The sequence below is a fragment of the Bubalus bubalis genome, chromosome 19, assembly GCF_019923935.1.
Source record: "Bubalus bubalis isolate 160015118507 breed Murrah chromosome 19, NDDB_SH_1, whole genome shotgun sequence".
In the NCBI taxonomy this organism is placed as follows: domain Eukaryota; kingdom Metazoa; phylum Chordata; class Mammalia; order Artiodactyla; family Bovidae; genus Bubalus; species Bubalus bubalis.
This window is the reverse complement of record NC_059175.1, coordinates 34,203,361-34,227,874: the sequence shown is the minus strand read 5'-3', so window position 1 is coordinate 34,227,874 and position 24,514 is coordinate 34,203,361. Positions and strand designations below refer to the sequence as shown.

Sequence of the window (24,514 nt, the reverse complement as noted above, 5' to 3'; positions counted from 1 at the left end):
AGACAGTGGGATTCAGCCCTATCTGGGTATGGCATTAAAAAGAAAATAACAGATGAATTAAACTATGTGTATGTGAATTAAATGAAACAAGAGTATCTCTAATGTAGAGAGAATAGGCTAAAAAGAAAGAGGGTTCAATGAGAAAACAAAATGATTCTTTTCCAATACAAAAAAATAAATAAAGATTGAATGACTTTTCACAATTGGTTTTTTCATTTTCTCAGGAAAAAAAAAATGATACACAGTTATTTTGGCTTATATGCAATTGGCTTTTAGCCTACTTAGATTTCTGCCAGATTTATTCATTTAATCAATGCAATAATAAGTAATCACTAATTTTAGTAACAAACAGCATGTTTTATTTAAAAAAACAAAGCCAGATAGCTAAAAAGAGGGGAAAACCTGTGTTGGTTTTTTCCATGGAAAAGAAATGATTTGTACTTATTTTGATCCAAAGAGAGAGGGAGTACAATTCCTTCAGATTGCCAAGATAATTTCTTCTGAATTTAAAGGAAAATCAAAATCAGAAAAGGGTGTGGAAGGAGTGTTTTGTTTTCGTGACATGCCAGGATTTTTTAAAATGCTGGCACATTCAGATTATATGATAAAAAGTTCACCTGTGGAGATCCCTTTGTCTAGGTTATAGTTAAGAATTTAGAAGTCCATTGGCCACAAAAGGTAAACTGCAATTCAAAAAGAGTGCTATTGCCTTGGAAAGTAAAATGGGTCTCTATACTCCATTCCTATCTTCAAGAAAACATATGCAACAAGATATGCATTCTGAGTACAGTAATCATTGGGAAGGCCGTGTACACTCTGCTATATTTAAAATGGATAACCAACAAAACCCTATTGTGTACCACAAGGAACTCTGCTCAATGTTGTGTGCCAGCCTGGATGGGAGGGGGTGTTGGGGGACAGAATGGATACATGTATATGTATGGCTGAGTTCCTTCACTGTTCACCTGAAACTATCAAGACACTGTTAATTAGCTATACCTCAATACAAAATGTTTTGGGTGTTAAAAAATATAAATAAATAAAATTTTAAAAAAAATTAAAGTATAGGGTCTGATTTGAGAGACCATTTCCCTCCTTCAGTTTTGATGAATGAATAAATGAAAGTTGCTCAGTCATGTCTGACTCTTTGCAATCCCATGGTGTGCCCATGTAAATCTCTAGGCGAGTATACTGGAATGGGTCGCCATTCCCTTCTCTAGGGGATCTCCCCAACCGAGGGATTAAACCTGGGTCTCCTGCACTGGAGGCAGATTTTTTACCATCTGAACTACAGGGGATTTTGATGAGTTCTGATATTTCGACCTAAATTTTCTGATGATTTTACATATCTACTTTCTTCTATATTTTGATAACATTTCTTCTATCTTTTGATAAATCCAGAATATTTCAAACATACAGACAGGCAAGTCAGTTGATGCCAAATATTTCAGTTCTCTGGCTTTGGCCGCATTCTTTTCATGCTCATTCGGTTACATCATATTATGTTTCTTGCTTCAGAAAGAATGCATGACCATAAAAGAAGTAACTTATCTAGAATATTCCCCTCCAGGTAATTCCTTCTAATACAGCAGATACTTTTGTTCCTAACCTTAAAATATTAACACTCAATGTGACTACCAGAATTTCTTCATTCTTTCACTGCTGACATACTCTCTGGGATCCTTAGATTCCTTATTAATTTGTCCCAAATTCCATGTCCTGCCCTCAAAATAAAAAGATAAATATTTTCTATCCTCTTTCTCTTCCTGTTTCAGGTACTTCCTGTATTTCCCAAACAGGTACTGAATCTTTTCATAAAACAATACTGCTTATGTTTCCCTTAAAGTGTGTGCTACTTGATTTGTCTTTTCTTCTTCTCATACTTTCCAAGTTCTGTATGTTTTTAAAGACCAAGTTCAAATATAATCATCTCTCTGCAACCTTCCTTGGTTATCCCCAGCAAGAATTAACTCACACTGGTAGCACAGAACTAAGAGTCTTGTGGGTAGGAGACGGGGAGAATGGAAGACATGCAGTATTTTACTTTTTATGCTATTTAGCTCATGTCCAAAAATTTTAACTGTGATATCACAGTTTACTATGCTCAGAAACTAAAGTGATAGATCTTTCTCGTTGGCTTTTTAGTTTGGGTTTGCTCAAGTTTATAGGAACAATGTAACCATTATGGAAGATTTTAATGATCTCAGTGGCTGGTCCTCATTGATTTAAAGTATACAATGAGGTTCGTCTTATTTAACTGTACTTCTACTTCCTGACATTTCTTGCCACTGATCCGGGTCATGCTATTTTTTTATCCATTGCTCCTCACTTCATGTCACTATTTTTACAGTTCTGACTTTTAGGGCTTAAGTGTTTCCGAATACAATGTTTGGGAATTCAGAATCTTCTGTGTTCAGAAATCCCTCATCTTTAAAGATTCTCATGAACTTGGATAGAATTCCAGAACATCTTTACTAATACATCTCTTTGGAGATATGTTGTCACGCATGCTATTTTTAGATGATTCTGTGAAAAGAGTAGACAAGTAGGTTCCAGCTTCAGTAACTCCCATGCTTTTTATGCTTTCCCAAAACTTGCCCACAAATAGCACTTTGTCGTGATTTCCCCTATTCTCACTTACCCTGCAGAAATAGAAAGATATGTGAACATTTTTAAGGTTGGAAAACAGTAGCAGAAATTAAAATCACACTCTAGGATTAGTTTTAGAACTTGCCTCTGCCTTTGTGTGTAAGACCCTTACTACATACAGTAGGAAGGGGTTTGATGCCTACAAACTTAAGGGGAATTAGATTTTAAAAATAATCTAAAGTAGAGAGCCCTAGAATAGATTATACAAAAATAGGGACAATCATTTATTAATTTCATTCTTGATTGTCAATGTCTCCTAAAGGAGGTAATGTACACATCATTGATTCTTGTCTTGAAATAATGAATTTTATAGTCAAATTTTGAAATCTATTTTTCAATGCCCAATTCATTATAATGATCAGACTTTAGTTTACAAAATAATATTATTAAGCCTAGAGATGTAGCTTAGGAAGAGTTCAAAAGCCTTCTAATCATTTTAATCATCATTATGTTCAAAACCTCTGTTTATATGCCAGCAAATTTGGAAAACTCAGCAGTGGCCACAGGACTGGAAAAGGTCAGTTTTCATTCCAATCCCAAAGAAAGGCAATGCCAAAGAATGCTCAAACTACCCCACAATTGCACTCATCTCATATGCTAGTAAAGTAATGCTCAAAATTCTCCAACCAGGCTTCAGCAATATGTGAACCGTGAACTTCCTGATGTTCTAGCTGATTTTAGAAAAGGCAGAGGAACCAGAGATCAAATTGCCAACATCTGCTGGATCATCAAAAAAGCAAGAGAGTTCCAGAAAAACATCTACTTCTGCTTTATTGACTATGCCAAAGCCTTTGACTGTGTGGATCACAAGAAACTGTGGAAAATTCTGAAAGAGATGGGAATACCAGACCACCTGACCTGCCTCTTGAGAAACCTGTATGCAGGTCAGGAAGCAACAGTTAGAACTGGACATGGAACAACAGACTGGTTCCAAATAGGAAAAGGAGTATGTCAAGGCTGTATATTGTCACCCTGCTTATTTAACTTCTATGCAGAGTACATCATGAGAAACGCTGGGCTGGAAGAAGCACAAGCTGGAATCAAGATTGCTGGGAGAAATATCAATAACCTCAGATATGTAGATGACACCACCCTTATGGCAGAAAGTGAAGAGGAACTCAAAAGCCTCTTGATGAAAGTGAAAGTGGAGAGTGAAAAAGTTGGCTTAAAGCTCAACATTCAGAAGACGAAGATCATGGCATCTGGTCCCATCACTTCATGGCAAATAGATGGGGAAACAGTGGAAACAGTGTCAGACTTTATTTTTTTGGGCTCCAAAATCACTGCAGATGGTGACTATAGCCATGAAATTAAAAGACGCTTACTCCTTGGAAGAAAAGTTATGACCACCCTAGATAGCATATTGAAAAGCAGAGACATTACTTTGCCAACAAAGGTTCGTCTAGTCAGGGCTATGGTTTTTCCTGTGGTCATGTATGGATGTGAGAGTTGGACTGTGAAGAAGGCTGAGTGCCAAAGAATTGATGCTTTTGAAGTGTGGTGTTGGAGAAGACTCTTGAGAGTCCCTTGAACTGCAAGGAGATCCAATGAGTCCATTCTGAAGGAGATCAGTCCTGGGATTTCTTTGGAAGGAATGATACTGAAGCTGAAACTCCAGTATTTTGGCCACCTCATGTGAAGAGTTGACTCATTGGAAAAGACTCTGATGCTGGGAGGGATTGGGGGCAGGAGGAGAAGGGGACGACAGAGGATGAGATGGCTGGATGGCATCACTGACTCAATGGACGTGAATTGGTGATGGACAGGGAGGCCTGGCTTGCTGCGATTCATGGGGTCGCAAAGAGTCAGACACGACTGAACGACTGAACTGAACTGAACTGAACTGAAAAGATATTTCTTTGAATTAAAAAAAAAAATTCAACCTCATAGTGTAATAATTAACACCAATCTTATATCAAATATTTTGCTGCCATTTGTTTTGGGGGATACAGTCATAGTGTATATGGCTTCTTAGTTCCTAGAAATTCACAATATATAAAGAGATACTAAGAAGGACACATCCACAAAGAACTCTCCAGTTTCTAGTTTTTTGTTTTTTTTTACACCCAAATGCCTGTTCTCACTTGCAGGCAGATGCCTTCACTTCTCAGACCCAGGCAAAGTGGTGCTGCAAGAGCCTCAGCCCAACTGGAACAGAAAACATCAGTGACATCATCTGAGCCTGGTTAAGGGAAATGAAAACACACCAGGTACTTCTGTTAAGAACTTAGACGTGAGCAACTGAGGAGTGACCTAGCGGGAAAAGGATGCAAGCCGATCTCTAAACCTCACCCCAGACACACTCTCAATCTCCTGTAAGGCCCAGGAGAGCTCACGGATATGCTACAAAATAATCCAAGAGACTTATTCAACTACTGCCCATGTGCCCTAGGCATACAGTGGATACAACTAACCACAGGGCTTCTCCAGCTGGGCACTCATGCCCTTGATGCACAGCTGTGTCCTCAAGTGACCTTAGGCAGCCAGGAGCCCATTAAGGGTTCATAAATATTCTATACATACATACATCTGATTATAACAGACTACATTATGGGAAAGACAAGCACAATGGAGCCTGTTGTTACGTAACTTGTAACTGTCAATCAAAACTGTCAGTTCACGCCCACCTATATGAACATGTAAAAGCCCTGTGTTTAAAACCCCCTTACCTCCTACCTCATCATCCTTGTGCCAGTGCCTCTCTTGGCTGGGTCCACTTCTCCCTTGAGGTGCTCTTTTTGTTTTTTTCTGCTTTTTCTGTTATTTTTCAATAAACTTGTTTGTGCCACAGGTAAGACCTCAGATTCTTCTTTGTGTCCATACCAAGAGCCAAGGTCCACAAAAGAAGATCTTCGGCCTTCTCCCTACCCAGTAAGTTTCAAAACATGAATTTAACACAAGGAATTGGCTACATAGGTTTTGGAAGAGTAAGGAACAAAAAGAAGGAGGTGGGATCAATTCATAAACTTTCCTTTGAATGTGATTAGAGATTTCATGGGTTTGATCTTCATGATTAAAAGTGTTTGCTAACTTTCCCACCAAATAATCATCAACAGTAACTCTTGGAGATGCCTTTCTAATAAATACTGTTCATAAATTCCAACAGAAGCTGCACTTAAAATCTTTGGTGTGGTTGGTTTGATGTTTTCCATCTCTCTGACGACTTGATAAAACTTCTAGCCACTACTGGTCTATAACCTGGTATCCTTTCACTGTCATTCAGAAGAAGAGATGTACCTGATCTCCAGTTTGCTGCATGTAATCTTTAAAAAATTGGAGTTCACACTGCCTATAAGAATGTATGTTGATGTATGGCAAAACCAATACAATATTGTAAAGTAAAAAAAAATAAAAATAACAATAATAATAAAATAAAATAAAAAAGAATGCTGTCCCGGGGAACTATGCAAAGTTTCCCAAAATTTGCTGCCAGTTTCATTTATTTGTCTGACTGCAACCATTGTATTCTTGAACCACATACTTCTTTACAAATAATAAGCTATTTATTTGTTTTTTTTTAATTTTATTTTATTTTTAAACTTTACATAATTTTTCATGGTGTTGATATCATTACCAGCTGTATCTAGAGATCGAAGATACTGTAATTCTTCTGCTGCTTTACTTCTGACAGCTTCTAGCTCTCCAATATTGTCACTCAATTTAATGGTGTTCATAAAGTCCTCATACTTTCAATCAGAATCACAGATCATCCATAAGATATATTGATTAATATAATCAGGACATTGAGTTGATTTATTAATGGAAGAAGGATTTCCCATGCAAGGATTTTCCTGACAAAGATCACATGATCTTGTTCTGGAAATCTCCAGGAGGTAGCAATAAATACAAGAAGACCTCACACAAAGCCCTTAGGAATCCTTCTTCATCTTTGAGAGAAGTGCACAGCACAGTAGGTCATGACAAATGTCCTTTTCCGTTTCGGCTTCAAAGAAGGTTATCTACAAGATCTTCTGCTGTACCTTTCACTCGATAATCTTTTTCTGTTATCTTTTGTTGAGCCTTTCTGAGTACTTGAGATGAAAGATTTTATCCTTCCTTCAGTCAGACTGCATTTTATGTGCACATGTTAGCTGAGCTGGATATGTTAAAAGATGCTAGTTTCAGAGGACTGGATGAGGCTGATGGAGAATCTTTTAATGGATCTCCTAAAGGAAGCATAAATTTATCTTTAGATGACCTTTCAAAAGTATCCTCTGCTGATTCAGTACCACTTCATACTTACATTTCAGACACTGGTGTTTGTAATGATCACGACAAGACATGCCCATTATATAGCATCACTGTGCACGGGCACAACCTCAACACTGAGAAGATGTGGAAACCTCCTGCTGTCACCCTGACTTTCACAACTTCCACACGAGGAAGCTACGGAAGCAAAAGGAAGAAGGCATGACACATGACGTGAGGCTGCTAGAACTACTGGGCTAGAACCCTTTAGCCTGCCCCCGCGGCTGTGCTGTTACTAGAATCATTTGTCACGCTCACTCCTGGATTGCTGAAGAGGGGTCATATCCATCAAAGTGGGGATCTATCAAAGGTATGACCTCTACCAGATTCCTGTGGTCAAGAATCACACAACTCTCAACGTATCCACCACAATACTGTAATCCAATTCCCCTACCTTTTCTCACTAGTGCCTCTTATTTGCAGAACCTAATATGAATTGAGTTTTCATAGGAGGCTGGTAAATGCTATCTGCAGATTCCTGTTCTGCAAAAATACATAGCAGAGTCCAGAGGGAAATGGGACCTGAGAATATCCAGATACTTGTCCAGCACAGGAGGCAATCTGCTACTCCACCCACAATGAGTTGTTTTTCTATTAATAGTATTAGCAGTAGCTGCCTGCACATCCTCCACACTGTTTCAACCGGTGCTTTTTGTTTCCTGCGGCACATAGTGATGGGTCAAGTGAACAATCTAACCCTTTAAACTGACCTGATCTGATTGGCCCACAGGGAAGAGAAGGACATTTAGGGACTTACCACTTCAATCCTATTGTCAACTTGTGTAATGGAAAGGAAAAGCAAAGGATAATACTAAAGAGTAAGTGTGTGCTATTGGACCGTTCTTTGAAATCTATTAATAGAACACTGCCTCAGGAAACTAATCATCTCGGTAGAAGACAATCCAATCCCTGTTCTTTTGATCTCTGGTTGATGTTCCTGCAATAGCTGAACATCAGCCTAGAGGACAGAAAATAAGGAAGTATAGGAGATCAAATCATGCAGTAGGGAAGTGTTTCCTTATCCTTGAGAATATTTAGCTCAGATTGCAAACCTAAATAGAGAAACTTGCTTAATTTATTTTTCTTAAACACAAAATGTGCTGTGCTGTGTACTAAGTCACTTCATTTATGTCTGATTCTTTGTGACCCCATGGACTGCAGCCCTCCAGGCTCCTCTATCCAAGGGATTCTCAAGGCAAGAATACTGGAGTGGGTTGCTGTGCCCTTCTCCAGGGATTGAACCTGCATCTCTTACATCTCCTGCATTGGCAGGTGAGTTCTTTACCATCTTTACCCTAAATACAAAATAGCTACAAAGTAATATTTACAAATTATATACAAGGTATAAAGTAAAAACACAATAGACACCTGAATATTTTGTTTCACTCTCCCTCCCTTCTTCCACTATTCTCAATTCTGCATTTATAACAATTGCTCATTGTTAGAATATTATGAAGTATGTTTGTATCCCTGAATAAGGCACTTCTTTATTTTGCATATTTTAATATTCATGTAAATGAATTATAATCTATATAATCTTGTAAAATAAACACATTTACTTTAAAATATGTTCTACTATTAAATTTTAATCTTGCATGTAGCTATGTTTTATTCATATTCATTGCTGAGTAATATTTCTATTTCAATTTTAAATATAATGAGTCAAAATTTCATGCTTCATTTATTCTTTCAGCCCTTTGTGAATTTTGCTTTTTGTTTCAATTTCTTTTACTATTCAGACAGTTCTGCTACAGAATCTTTGTCTTCAAATCCTAATGCAAATAAGCAGTTGTGAGTGTATCCTCAGAGATAGACAGAATTTCTGAATAACAAGAAATACTGCATGCATTTAATTTTAAGAATTTAAAACTGTTTTCCAAAGTGGATGAACACACTTAAAATCCTTCCAGCTGCTTCTCCTTCTCATTAATACTTAATTTTTTCCCACTTAATTTTTTTTTCCAGTGTGGTTCTGTTATTTTCAGAACATTTATCAGAATATTGGCCAGTATAGATTTATGTCCAAATGACCTATTGAAAAATTCATGCTATGACTGTCATTAGTTTGCAACTGGAATATATGGCTTTCTGAGAGTGCTTTGGCATTCTGATAGAGTCAATACATACAAAATAAAATTTAAGATGTGTCTCAAAGAGAAATTTTTTAAAATTATAAATTATTGAAACAAATATTTTCATGTATTAAACATCTTCCAAGGCTGGATTTTTGTGCAAGGGTATTTTTACTTATAAAAGATGGCAACATGGTGATGTTTAATTCACTTTTAAAGGTTGATCTCAGATGTTGTGTACAGTTATCTGGTCAAGTAAGTCAACTGTCAAATAGATTACATGCAAAGAATAGGTCACAAACTCCACAGATGCTACCATCAGCTCTCAGTTTGCTAAGAGAAGCTGCATTTTTTGCTAGTTCAACGCCTTCCAGAATTACTAAAAAATTCATCAAACACAGTAAAGGGTCCCATTTTATCTGTGGATTGACAGACAGAGTTCTGAATAATATGTTAAAGTACACTGAAATGAAATATTACTTTGATAGGCTAATTATGAGGTATACTTTTATATTAGGCTTCTTGAGGAATTATAATATCAACAATACTCATAAGTACATTAGCATTCATGCTACAGGATGGAGGATGAATTATTCTTGCTCAAAAAATAATTTATAAATTTCTAAATCTACAGAGTTAGGGAATGTGTTGAAAAAATACAGATAAATATGAGCCTGAACATATATGGGTATGAATCTGTGCTATTATTTTCAGAAATATAGAGAAACAAATGTAGATAAATTCTGTTTACTTTGTTTATGGTCTTATTTCCTTCAAATATCACAATATAATCACAAATAGAATAAAATTTCAAGTAGATCAAGGCATTAAATGTGAATCCTTCCTAATTTTCATTTAATTCTTATTAAAAACTTTGTCAAGTTCAATTTAAGATCACAGAGCTTCTGTCATACTATGAGATAAACATTTTTTCATTGACCCTTTCAATACATTTAGAATATGAAGGAATAATCTTTTGGGGTGAGAAAGTACACTAGTAAAATTTTTATGGAGAGTATAAAGACACTTTTTTCCTGAGTCTCATCTTTATTTGGTCAAGTTCCTTCCTGATAATGCAGCCATGTGAACAGAGAAACCACAGGACATCACCCAGCCTCCCAAAGCACCCTTTCCAGTAAACAAGGAACCAAAAGTCCTCCTCCTCCCCTGTCATTTCATGTCACGATGGAGACAGCATGGATGCCAGGACAGTGGCCAAGCCCCTCCAAAATGCTCCTCCTCCCCAATCACAAAGCAGAGTGAGAACTTGACGCAGGGGCTGAGAACCTCATACTGATGTGTCACTGGGTTGTAGGGAGCTGGGTGGAAAGGAAAGACTGTCTTCAAAATTCAAAACTTATTAAAAGTTTAACATTTATGTAAGTTTACATAAGATTTAAATGTTTATATAAGACTCAGTCATTGCACTTCCAAATTGAAGCCATGCAAGGAAGAATGGAAGTAGGAAAATACAAAAGCTTCTGAAGATGACTCATCCAGGACATTTTCTGTTAAGGGCTGCATAGAAATTAGCTTTAGGTGGAGGCTGTGTGAGAACAAGAAAGAAGAAATTATTAAAAGCTTTGCCCACATGACTGATTTAGCATAAAAGGAGAAAGTGACTATGCAGAAGCCATTGGGGTGACTGGGAGACAATGGCCAGAACAATGCCAATGAGCAGGTGAGAGGGGTTAAGATCAGTGGATTAACTGAGTTGACAATGGGTGGATTGTCCATCATGTATATGTAGAGTGCAGAAGCAGTAGGCATGCAAGTGGAGACTAGATTTTGTGGAAGGAAGGGAGTAGTTTTCGTCTGTATGTCACAACAGGTTTGTGACCAAATGACCTACTGAAAAATTCATGCTATGACTGACTGTCATTAGTTTGCAACTAGAATGTATGATTTTCTAAGAGTGCTTTGGCATTCTGATAGAGTCAATGCATACAAAATAAAATTTACAATGTGTCTCAAAGAGAAGTTTTTAAAAAATTATGTTATTAAAACAAATATTTTCATTTATTAAACATCTTCCAAAGACTGAATGAGAAGAAAAAAGATGCTGAAGATTTAAGATAACAAAAGGATGAGAAGGATAAAAATAATGATGTAGGTGGGAAAAATAACTTGCAGTAGGCTTTCCAGAAATTGCTGAATGGTCACCCAATACTTAAGGTCATTAAACAATATTTAATGTGTTTAAAGAAGGGTCACTCACCACACTGGTGAGATTATGGCACCTGCTCAGGTGATGAGCTCAGGCATGGAACAGATGACTGTTGGATTGAACTAAGGTCAACATTTTGTTTTGATACATATCATGGAAGCAGGAGGGCAAGGGAGTAAAGATAATTTGAGAGGAGGAGATCTGGGGCTGTCCCATGAAATCTGATTTGGATAAGCAGGGGCATGAGGAGACAAGGTTCAGCTCAGTTCGGTTCAGTCGCTCAGTTGTGTCTGACTCTTTATGACCCCATGGACTGCAGTACGCCAGGCTTCCCTGTCCATCACCAACTCTCTGACCTTACTCAAACTCATGTCCATTGAATCAGTGATGCCATCCAATCATCTCATCCTCTATCCCCTTCTCCTGCCTTCAATCTTTCCCAGTACCAGGGTCTTTTCCAATGAGTCAGTTCTTCACATCAGGTGGCCAAAGTATTGGAGTTTCAGCTTCACTATCACTTCTTTCAAAAATGGAAGTATCAATGGACAGGAGATGCCTGTGTGGTGGGAGAATCATTTCCAAAGCGGTTTCGTAAGTGAACTCAGGGATGGAAACCATCTCTTATTTATGCCAATGAAACAGCAAATTATTGTGATGAAAGATGGTAAACATACAGAGAATTGTGGACTTTTTTAAAAAAACTCCTTGCTAAGATGCAAAGAAGTCAAAGTGACTTAATAGTACAGTTGGTGAAGGAAGGTGTTTTCCAAAAGAGTGTTGCTCATATGGTTAACTAGGGAAAACTAAGACAAACTGCTCTCCATTCAGGCAAATAGAGGAACAGGGAAGATCTGATGTTGTGTATCACTGTACATCTGCTGTGATAGCTGGAAACCTTTAGCTTTGAATCTAAGCAGTACTACATAGATTTCTCTTACACTGAATAACTCCAGAAATAAGAAGGTCAAGTTACTCAGCATGGCTCATTTTTCGTCTTGTTCTGAACTTGGCAAAACTTTGCAAAATTCAGAGCTCCTGTTGAATTCTTAAGGGCACTGGAGCCTTGGCTCAGATGCATGAGCAAAATAGGAAATGGCCCCTTTGTCCTTTGGTCAATAAATTCCAACCAAATAAGGGCCAAGCTGGAACAGACTGGATGTGCAAACTTCCAAACAGAGACCACAACATGCATAGAGCCACGCCACTTCAGCATTTCCCCCATTCCTCAAAAGTAGGAAGCCTGATGAATCGGTGGTAATTCTACTCAGCTCAAGTAATGTTCTTTCCATGCAACCATGATTACATTCTAATTAAAAAGGAAAGTTTTGGGAACTTAGCTTTTGGAGTAAAAAATTTTAGGAATGGTGAGGTCTTTATAAAGTATTAAATCAAAAAGGCAAGACTTTTTTTTCCTAATGAATTCTTTTTTTAATATTTTTATTTTATTTTTAAGTAATTAATTTATTTTAATTGGAGGCTAATTGCTTTACAGTATTATAGTGGCTAACGTGGAGCTATTTATCTCAGGGTGAGGACAGTTGAAACTCACCTTTATTTATCTAAAGTTGTATGAAATCACATCTAAGTAATTATTCCTCCCTCTAAAGGTCACTACCTCAACTTCCAACAATGTGTTTAATATGCTGTTAGCTTTCTATTCCTTGATTCTTATTTCACTACCACCACAATCTACCTCTCCTTGCAGTTAAAATCTTTCAATAGCTCTCATTGCTATAGAAAACAATACAAAATCTTTTTAGCCTGGTATTAAAGGATAACCCATTGACTCAAAATCTATAACAATATTTACGATGTGTATGCAATGTTCTAAGAAATGCTATGATGGGTGAGATAGGTAAAGTCTCTGTGTTTACATTATAAGAGGAACAGGAGGAATGGAGAACATTTCAATAACATTAAAGTCCTATTTGCTGTTGTTGTTTAATTGCTAAGTCGTGTCTGACTCTTTTGTGACCCCATGGACTGTAGCCCACCAGGCTCCTCTGTCCATGGAATTTCCCAGGCAAGAATACTGGAGCAGATTGCCATTTTCTTCTCCAAGGGATCTTCCTGTTCCAGGGATCAAACATGCATCTCCTGCACTGGCAGGTGGATTCCTTACCACTTGTACCACCAGGAAAGCCCTAGGGTTCTATAGCACCATTAGAAAGGGGTAATGTATGCCATCTCATTTAATCTTTAAGACAATCTCATAAAAAAGAGGCAATCTTATCTTCATTTTACAGTTAAGAAAATTGAGGCTCAGATTAAGTAACTTGCCAATTTTCACTCAACCAGCAAGAGATGTGGCCAGTGTGAATATATTGCAACTTGGCTTCACAGACCTTAACCACTAAGTCTATTCCTTCCAGTGCAAGTCTTCTAAGTCTATCCCTTCCTGAATACCTGATTGCATTCAGGTATGCGCAAAATTTCACCCTTACTATTTGCAACACCAAACACAAATGTGCCCAGAATAAAGAAATGTTAACGTTTTAAATGGGCCTGGCGTGCTGCGATTCACGGGGTTGCAGAGTCGGACACAACTGAGCAACTGAACTGAACTGAACTGAACTGAATGTTCTAAATGGCTTATTTTGGATAACTGGATATAAAGAGTCTCTGAGAAACATTTTTCTTGGTGATTTTCATATTCTTGTATAGATTGTGTATTCTTCATATAAGTGATTTTTCTTGCTTGTTTGTTTTGTTGATTCACTGACTTCTAAATCCTGGGAATCCTGAGAAACCAAGTACATTTTCCATTTTAAAATAAAAACCACAATATGTCAAACTTACTAAAATGGTAGAAATCTTATACTAAATATAACTTTTGAAATTCATAAATAATTCTGTCACTGTATTTGTTTACGACATTTATTCAAGAGTTAAATATCACATCAAAGTTGCAACTAACTTTAGATTTACAGAGATGAAAACTGTAGTCTACCAAAGAAATAACCAAATAAGAACTTGATATGGGTTGTTTAAAACTGATTCAATTTTGAAAACTCCCAAGTTGGAAAATGATTCATAGCGCTAAGCTTTGGAGAAAAAAAATAAATGCACATCGTTATTTTGTTATGCAGTAATGAAAACACAAGTGTAGATGTAGGGCATATTTTTAAATTCCTCCATCTTCTCTTCATAAAAACCATCTCAAAGTTCTCTAGCATTTCATTCTCAAAGCTATCGTTCCAATCTGACAGTTACAAACTAAATTTGTAACTAAAATAATAATGCATAATGACAGATTAATTAAGTCAGAAAACAAAATGTAAAAGCACCTTTCAATATCTTTCTTTACCCGTAAGCACACTTCTGGCCCACCCTATATCTTCACCAGTGTGACCTGCCACAAGGATTTCTGTGCCCATTGGTCAGGGATGTTATTAACATGCAGTTATAACATGCAGAATCAAGGGGAGAAACGTGCTCTTCTCTGGTTGGTAAGGAAAGAACTGTTTGGTTTGGTTTAATTAGGTTTTCATTTAGACACATGAAATAGATTTTACCTTAAGATGATAAGTTAAAAAAAAGAGGCACATTAAGCAACTGGCTGAGACACCAGTACTTAGGGTAACCTGACAGTACTCTTTGTATTAAAATTTATTGGATTAAATCAAGATGATAACGAGGAAGAAATAAAGACAGTGACGTAGGAAGATGCTGAACTCACCTCCTGCTACGAGCACTTCAAAGCTACATCGATATGTGGAGCAATTCTCACTGAAAGCAAACTGCAATCCAGTAGAAAATCTCTTAGACACCCAAGGCTGTTACAAAGATTCACACAAAGTCAGGTCAGAGGGGAAGGGAAGCAACTGGGTTAGGACCCATGCCCCTAGGAAGGACACAGAGCAGGAAGGAGATTACCTGGTCTGGGAGATCCTCCCTGGGGAGTGAGCAGTTCCATCCAGCCTTGGGATTGGAAACCAGGAGGATGAGTCCCCTTAGCTGGTTTGCAAACCCGTGGGATGGACTGATAGCAGGGCTGTAAGAAATACAGACTCTGCTCGTGAAGAGTACATGCATACTTGCTCACTCCAGAAACAAAGTGGAGGAAGCAAACAGAAAGTGCTTAGGACTCTGACTGATTTCTCATGAGAGCCCAGCACATGCCCCCAGACCATGTTCACTGCCCACTCTGGCCCCAGCTCCAGCACTCTCCCCCTAGGGCAGAGGAGCTAATGCTGGAAGTAGCCAGGACACACACCAACAGAGAACAGAACCAGCTTGGACTCAACCCTCAGGGCTTTTGCTCCAGCAGCTTGGTACCTGAACACATCTCTCCCTCCCCAGTAATGTGCTATTGGCCACTGAGCAGAGGAGAAGGCTTGGCTGTGGCTTTAGTCCCTCCATATCCATTTATATCTCCTAGCAATGTGATATCTGAAAACACACCTGTGGGAAGACAGACTAGAGCTCACTTAAGATCCAGCTCTCCCGCCAAAGCCACTGGGCACATGCAGACTGTACAGGAACACTGCCACACAAGGACACCCCTTCAAGACAAGATAGGTAACCGTTTCACCTAACATCACAGAAATGAAAGTTAAGCAAAATGAGAAGACAGAGGAATTTGTTTCAAACTAAAGAATAAATGAAAAAAAAAAACAACAAAAAAACAACTAATGAAACAGAGATAAACGACTTACCAGATAAAGAGTTCAAAACATTAATAATATTGGGCTGCCAAAAAGTTCTTTGAATTTTTCTGTCCCATTTTATGGAATAACCTGAATGAACTTTTTGCCAAATTCAATAAGAATGCTAGCCGAACCAGCGAAAAAAATAGATGAACACAGCAAGAATTTTAACAAGGAACTAGAAAATTCAAAAAAGAACCAGTCAGAACTGAAGAATACAATAATTGAAATAAAAGACACGCTAGAAGGTATTAATAGAAGATAAGGTGATACAGAAGAAAGCATAAGTGACCTGAAAGACAGAATAATGGAAATTATCCAATCAGAACAGCCCAAAGAAATACAAATTTTAAAATGAGAACAGTTCAAGGGACCTTGAGACATCAAGTGAACCAACATCAAAGTTATAGGGCTCCCAGAAGGAAAAGAGAGAGAGAAAAGAGTCAACAAAATATTTGCTGAAATTACAGCTGAAAATGTCCCAAACCGGAAGAAGGAAACATATAAGCAAGTACAGGAATCACAGACTCCTAAACAAAGAGACCCACACCAAGATGTATCATAATTAAAATGGCCAAAGTTCAAGAGAGAATTCTAAAGGCAGCAAAAGAAAAACAAAAAAAAATCATATCAAGGGAACTCTCATTAGGCCATTAGCCAATTTTTATGGAGAAATTTGGCCAACCAGAAGGGAGTGGCATTTTAATACATGAGCTGAATGGAATAAATCTGTAACGTCGGATACTCAGCAAGATTTCATTTAAAATTGAAAGAGAGATAAATAACTTCTCAGAAAAGCAAAAGCTAAGAGTTCACCAAGACTAAACCTGCCTTAAAGAAATGTTAAAGGATCTTTTCCAAGTGAAATAGAGAAAGGCCACAGCAAGAGGTCAGAATCTATAGGAAAGGAAAATCCCAGTAATAAATGCAAATATATAGTGAAGATAATAACAACAATCGATATGGCAATTATTGTAATGACGTGATAGGAATAGGACCATAGTTTCCTCTGCTCATTCTCTGACTCTCTCCTATTCCTTGGCTTCTTCTTCTTCATATACATATTCTACTTAGCACAGATTGCTAGGAAGACTTTCATAGACCATGTAACTCTGAGGCTTTTATTTCGAGATTCATAAACAGACGTTAAGAAAGATCCAGAGTCCTCTCTGAAACTGAATGGTATTTGTTTATATATAGGTATGTTCATTTTTCTGGAAATGGAAGCCCATTCTCTGTGTTCCAATAATTAAGAACAAAATTCTAAGCCAACATATACTTATTCTATAAATGAGGCAACTGAAGTCCAGAGAAATGGACTTCAGGTCCAGAAATGAGATTCAGGTCAGGTATTACAGTGTGTTGATCTGAAAGCGTTTACCTACATCCTTAAATTTAGGTTAAGAAGTATTTTTAAAAATGCATTTTTGCCTCAAACATCACACTGGTTTAAGTATATCTTACATAGAAAGAATGATGAAATTGAATTTTAATGTAGAGTGAAGAGGTACTAACATATCTGAGAGTGGATGGGTGAAATAAGATTTACTCAGATTTCTGAAACCGACACCTAATATTTTCTCAGAAATTGCTTTAAGATGTAATGCTTTTTTAAAGCTTTAGGAGATGATAGAAGAAAACAGAAAAATATTCTTGAAGGATGTTAAGGGACAGGGTGTGCTATTTTGTGCCCTGGGTTACCCAGCCCATAAATGTGTGAGCCACCTTCTATCCTGTACTCTTCCTCACATGCCAGTTGTTTCCACCACTTTAATCTCTCTCTCCTGGGTTTGTCTTCCCTTTGTCTGTCAATACCTTAATGCACGGCATCCTTATTTTCACCTAAACTATAGAAACAACATCCAGACTGAGTCTGTGTTTTGTTTTGTTGCTTTAAATCTGCCCATGCTCCCCTATCTCTCCATTCGTTCACTCTTATATTGTCAAAGGTCTGCTTTTAAGACTGAACTCACATCCTTTTACATAGCTCTTTCCTGGACAGTCCATTCTCTTACCACATTCCAAAACAATCCTTCCTACAGGGCATTCAGACACCTACTGATATTAATAAACTTGCCATACTTTTTCAGGTCTCTGCATCTTGTTTTATCCTATTTCTTTGCTAGAAATCATCACCCTAGTCCTCCCTCCCACAGAGACTCAGCTCAGGCATTTTCAAATTTAAGAAGTCTTTCTGGACACTTACCTCCTACTCTTGCCTCATGGTGCTGCTGATTCAGGTGTCTCTTCTCTGAAATTCAATGACCTCTCCAGCAGAGCATCACTTGTACAATGAAGACTCTGATTCTCACGCTGTGTCCCCAGTCACACTAAATTTCTTCATACAGTTATACCGTGCTTACCTTCATAATCCTGAAGCACACAATTAAACAAAACAGATGAACAAAATTGAAAAATGTTCAATTTAAATTTGTATCAGTTCTCTTTATCTTTGTACCAAAGCCATAAAGCTGACTATATATTTTATTCAGTTGGCCCCAATCAGTGTTTTTCTTGGAAGTTTAAGGGAACACAGTCTTTTAAATAATAGCCAGTGTTAATAGTTAGTATTTATAGTGTGCTTCCTAGGGACCCAGGAACAATACCAACTATTTTACAACCATTATGTGTTTTTAACCTTGAAACATAGCCCTACTTTATGGATATAAAGACTGAGGCCCAGGGTATTCAAATGAATTAATTTCTCAAGGTTTCCCAATCGAAAAATGCAGAATCAGAACTTAACCACAGCTTAGTTGATGTCCTCAAATGCTATACCGCATATGGAGTACCTAGTGTACCATTTTATGAAGAAGAATTTAACTACAAATATCTGATCTCTTTCCCTATGCAGTAAAATTCCACTCTAAGTGTCTATTCATTTCTTTTCACATTTTAAAAGCAAGCCCAGAGAATGCACCTATTCAGTTCACTGATGAGCTCATACATTATTTCATCTTGGCAACAATTTAAAATCAAAAGGTAGCAATATAAATAACACATCTAAAAGCATACATAACAATGGAAGCAAATAGATATTTATAGAGAATACCACGGCATCATAAGCTTTTCAGAGAACCGTCAGAGTGATAAAATCTTTGGCATTATCTGTTTAATCCTTAAGATTTTTGGACTATATGTAGATTAGGAAAATGTAGGTACTCATTTTGCATATGGGTACAAACACTAAGGCCCAGAAAGGCTGAGTGCCATTGTAAGAGTGACTGCATAATTTGTAAGAGTGAAGTTTACAACTAATGTCTCCTGGATTACAGTCCACTATTAGTTAGCTTTGAGAGAATAGGAAGATAAGCCCTCCTCACCCTTTAAAATAACAACCTTTAGAAAAAAAAAAAGAAACAAGAAAACACTCTTTGCATCCCATCCCCTTTGACTTGCAGAAACCAGGCCCATTCCTGTCAAACCACACCCCTCCAATACCCACCCCCAGCTCTCACTCCCTTCTCCCACCCTAGAATCTCAGTAATTCATTCCTTAAATCACATGTGTGAAGCTTTGGAAGCTAGATGGTTAGAACACAGAGTGTCCAGTGTGGCACATTAATATTTTCAAGTTCAACCAGATGTATTTGAAATGTTTATAAATCCAGCTGGCATCTGGCATTTGTTAGGAAAGTAACTCAGCTTTTAAAATGCCTGCCAGCCCTGTGGCAAGTCAAGTTGTACCCACTTAATGAGAAATGTAGCTGTTAGCTTCTCTCCAAGCTAGCCAGATGCCGCATGCTGTCACGCATCTACCAAAACAATATTAACAAAGTGCTGACACGTCCATGATTTGCGTTTAGATTCAGATTACGAAATAGAGCTGTGATACCAGAAAGCTGATTGATGACCCCTAAGTCAAAAACAGCTGTTTAGGTGGGTCCCCTGACATCTTAAGGAACTTTTTTTTTTTCTGTATTATATCCCATGCTTGTATTTTTATGATGTACATAGGATCATAGGATCCTGTTTCAATGCCCCATGGAGAACTGACTTGTAGGTCACACTATATGGGCTCCGAAATAAATCTCTACATGCTTGAATGCTAAAGCATAAGGCAAGAAATAAAATAGTGATGTAAATGAAAATTACATGTATTTTCTTCCTGCCACTATTGCTTTCTATGCTTTTAATTGTTTGGGGTTGTTGTTCAGTTGCTAAGTCATGTTAGACTTTTTGTGACTCCATGGACTGCAGCATACCAGGATTCCTTGTCCTTCACCATCTCCTGGAGTTTGCTCAAATTCACCTCCATTGAGTTGGTGATGCCATTCAACCCCTTCATCCTACATCACCCCCTTCTCCTCCTGCCTTAAACTTTCCCAGCATCAGGGTCTTTTCCAATGGCTCTTTGAGTCAGGTGGCCAATATAATGGAGCTTCAGCTTAAGCATCAGTCCTTCCAGTGAATATTTCCTTTAGGATTGTCTGCTTATTTATTCATTTATTGAAGGATAATTGCTTTACAGAATTTTGTTGTTTTCTGTCAAACCTCAACATGAATCAGGCACAGATATATACCCTTTTGAACCTCCCTCCCACCTCCCTCCCCAACACACCCCTCTAGGTTGATACAGAGTCCCTGTTTGAGTTTCCTGAGCCATATAGGAAATTCCTGTTGGCTAATTATTTTACATATGGTAATATAAGTTTCCGTGATACTCTTTCCATACATCTCACCCTCTCTTCCCCTCTCCCCAAGTCCATAAGTCTCTTCTCTATGTTTGTTTCTCCATTGCTGCCCTGTAAATAAATTCTTCAGTACCATTTTTCTAGTTTGATCTCCTTGCAGTCCAAGGGACTCTAAAGTACTACAATTCAAAAACATCAATTCTTTGCTGCTCAGCCTTCTTTATGGTCCAACTCTCACATCCATACATGACTACTGGAAAAACCATGACTTTGACTAGACAGACCTTTGTCAGCAAAGGAATGTCTCTGCCTTTTAATATGCTGTCTAGGCTTGTCATCATTTTCCTTCCAAGGAGTAATTTCATGGCTGCAGTCACTTTCCACGGTGACTCTGAAGCCCCAAAAAATAAAATCTGTCACTGTTTCCACCTTTTTCCCCATCTATTTGCCATTGTTTGGGAGTACAAAATGAATATTCAAAAAAACGAGTCCAGGTTGGCAGAGAACGTACATGTGCTACAGTTTTTCCCAATAATGGGATCTCAGTACATTTGGTGTCTGCTTATTTTGAGATTTCAAACTTCTACCAGGGTGTTTTCAGAACTGGTAAGTACCTTCATATCTCTTACTATCCCCCCAAGACATGAACTCTCCAGCAGTTGGCAGCTATAAATTTTCCTCAGAAGAAGCATGATTTGTCTTTGGGGTTGTACGTATGATGAAATAGTCAAGAATTTTTATAGCAAGGATAAGAAGCTAACAAAACACAGAAGTCACATTCTCATTTTCAATTATGTTTTTGACATAGCAGAAGCTGCCCAAGGGGCAGAAGTTTAATCTTAATCTGATATGTTTTGACTAATAGCATGAATTTTGGAGGAAAAACAGAGAAATGAATGTTGAAACTGAAGAAACTCTCTCTAGGATTATATTTGATTCGCTCTCTTCTCTATTGAGATATCTTAATTATGTGATATTTTGTAAATACCTTGTTCCCAAATTGAGTACGATCAAGAAAATTTAAAATTGAGCAAAAATTTATATTCTCAGAGAATTTCTTAAAAGTCTTTGAAAATGAATATGTCCTCTTCCAAAGTACCCAGCATTTACCTTAAAACAGTATTTTGTCTTATTCTAGTTATAAGTATGGTACACAGATGAGACTAGACATTTGTCTAATGCAGAGACAATATAAATAAGTTGCGTGAAAATGGCCTCTGTCATTCTTATGCAAAATCAGCAGGTTTTCCAAAAAGACTGCCTTTGTCTTGTAGTCCCAATTCTTTTAACTGCAACCTAGTAGGTAGGATCTGTTCTCATCCTTCCTCACCTGGCCACAGAAATTATTTTTATACTATAAGATGATTGTCTATATTTAATTTAGCATTTTGTCCTTTACCTGTGGTTCTTATGTTAAATACATAAATTTTGAATGCTCTAACTATTGTTAAATAACCACATACATACCGATTTGCTTCCCCCAAAAGGGAAACCCAAGGGAATATTAGAGATTGTGACATTTAATGAATTATGGTTAAATCAAAATTTCCCTTCAAGTTCACAGAGTATAAATGGTTCTTTTAAGTACAGAAAGGTTACTTCTTCCTACAGTAGGCAGGGAAAGAGGAGAGGAGAGAGAGGAGGAAAGAGAAAAAAACAGCAAAGGAAGGCGTGATGGAGAAAAGGAAAGATCATATGTGAAGCCACTGGGCCGGGAACTTACTAATTTAACTATCTTAACGAATCTTATTATTAGCATTTGTGCCTTAGAGATGAGGCAACTGAGCTTCTATGAGGTTAAATAACCAGCTGAGCCAGAATTTTATTTCAAAGGCCATAAATGCTCTTGTGAGTACATAAGAGTATGACCTTTCCTGAAATACCTGAAATCAAAAAAGTAATTCGATTTAAAATTGAAAAGCTTTGCCTTTTCATATTGGCAAAGAGTTCATGTAAAGAACAGAAAAATTTTGGTATGAAAAATGGATATCAATATTTTTTTAGATTTTACATATAAATGATACTATATATTTGTCTTTGTCTAATTTATTTCACTTAGTATGATAATCTCTGGGTCCCTCATGTTGCTGCAAATAGCATTATTTCATTTTTTATGGCTGAGTGATATTCCACTATATAAACATACCATTGTATAAACACTCAATTGTATAAATATACATCTCTATTCATTCGTCTGTCAATGAACACAGGCTGCTTCCATGTCATGGCTATTGTAAATAGTGACGCAATGCACATTGGGGTGCCTGTATCTTTTCAATTATGGTTTTCTCCAAATATATGCCCAGAAGTGGGATTTCAGGATCATATGGGAGCTCTAGTTTTAGTTTTTTAAGGAACCTCCATACTATTCACCATAGCAGCTGTACCAATTTACACTTCCACCAGCAGTATAAGAGGGCTCCCTTTTCTCCACATTCTCTCCAGCATTTATTGTTTGTAGACTTTTTGATACTGGACATTCTGACCAGTGTGAGGTGATACCTCTGAACTTACATATAGAACAGAAATAGACCCACAGACATAGAAAGCAAACTTGGCTGTCAAAAGTGGAAAGGGCATGGGAGGGATAAATTAGGAGTTGGGGATTTACACATATGTGATGCTGTGGATAAAATAGATAACCAATAAGGACATACTGTATAGTACAGAAAACTATATTCAATATTTTGTAATAGGCTGTAAAAGAAGAGAATCTGATAAAGAATAAACATAGGTATGGTTTTTCCTGTGGTCATGTATGGATGTGAGAGCTGGACTGTGAAGAAGGCTGAGCGCCGAAGAATTGATGCTTTTGAACTGTGGTGTTGGAGAAGACTCTTGAGAGTCCCTTGGACTGCAAGGAGATCCAACCAGTCCATTCTGAAGGAGATCAGCCCTGGGATTTCTTTGGAAGGAATGATGCTAAAGCTGAAACTCCAGTACTTTGGCCACCTCATGCAAAGAGTTGACTCCTTGGAAAAGACTCTGATGCTGGGAGGGATTGGGGGCAGGAGGAGAAGGGGACGACAGAGGATGAGATGGCTGGATGGCATCACTGACTCGATGGATGTGAGTCTCAGTGAATTCCGGAAGTTGGTGATGGACAGGGAGGCCTGGCATGCTGCGATTCATGGGGTCACAAAGAGTTGGACACGACTGAGTGACTGATCTGATATATAACTGAATCTCTTGGCTGAACAACTGAAAGTAATACAACATTTCAAATCAACTATACTTCACAGGGAGCTCAGCTTGGTGCTCTGTGATGACCTAGAGGTGTGGGATGAGGGTTGGTGGGAGGATGGTCTATGAGGGAGGAGATACATGTATGCACATAGCTGATGCACTTCATTGTGTAGAAGAAACTAACACAACACTATAAAGCAATTTAAAAAAAAATAGAAAAGGATAAAACAGTTTTGAAAAAAATGGGGGAAACTCTTCCTTTTTAGGACCTGCCCATGTGCCTCTCTAGGTCTTCTTCATATTGTTTGTCCTTATGCTTTCTTTGTTTAGACATCTTGGCTCAGAAATAGATCTCCTGTAATTTTTCTTATTACTGACCAATTTTAATATTCTGTCCCCATATATTCTACTTTCTGTAGCACTCCAGAATCCTTTGTGATCTAAGTTTAACAGAGTAAAGTTTTGCTCCTTTACTCTACAAAACTTCAATTCTCATTGCTCCATTTCTCTCCCCTCTCCATTTACCACCTGCCTAGACAAAAACAAAGGAAACCACAAGGAAGATTTTTTTTCCTACATATCTCATGGTATCATTTCTAAAACTATTGACACACAATACATTTTAATCTATCAACCATATGCTTTCCAACTATACATAAGTGATTTTTAGTAGTAGTAACTTATTTGGGTTCCCCTTGTAAAAGCCAGACTTCGTTTATTCAGCAATATCTACCTATTATATGGTAGGTTGTATTTTAAGTACTGTAGATTTAAGTAAAGGAATTAAGAGAGATCCTCCTCTATTAAACAAAGCAAACAACAACAAAAGCTCTAAATATTACAACAAGTCATAGTAATGGAATCTCTTACAGTTTACCAAGATGACATGATTTTGCTATACTCATGAATC

At 37.5% G+C, this 24,514-nt stretch overlaps 1 pseudogene; it reads right to left on the bottom strand.

Annotated features, from left to right (window-relative positions):
- Positions 1-5,385: 5,385 nt before the first annotated feature.
- On the bottom strand, positions 5,386-17,615 carry LOC123330517 (annotated as a pseudogene).
- Positions 17,616-24,514: the final 6,899 nt, after the last annotated feature.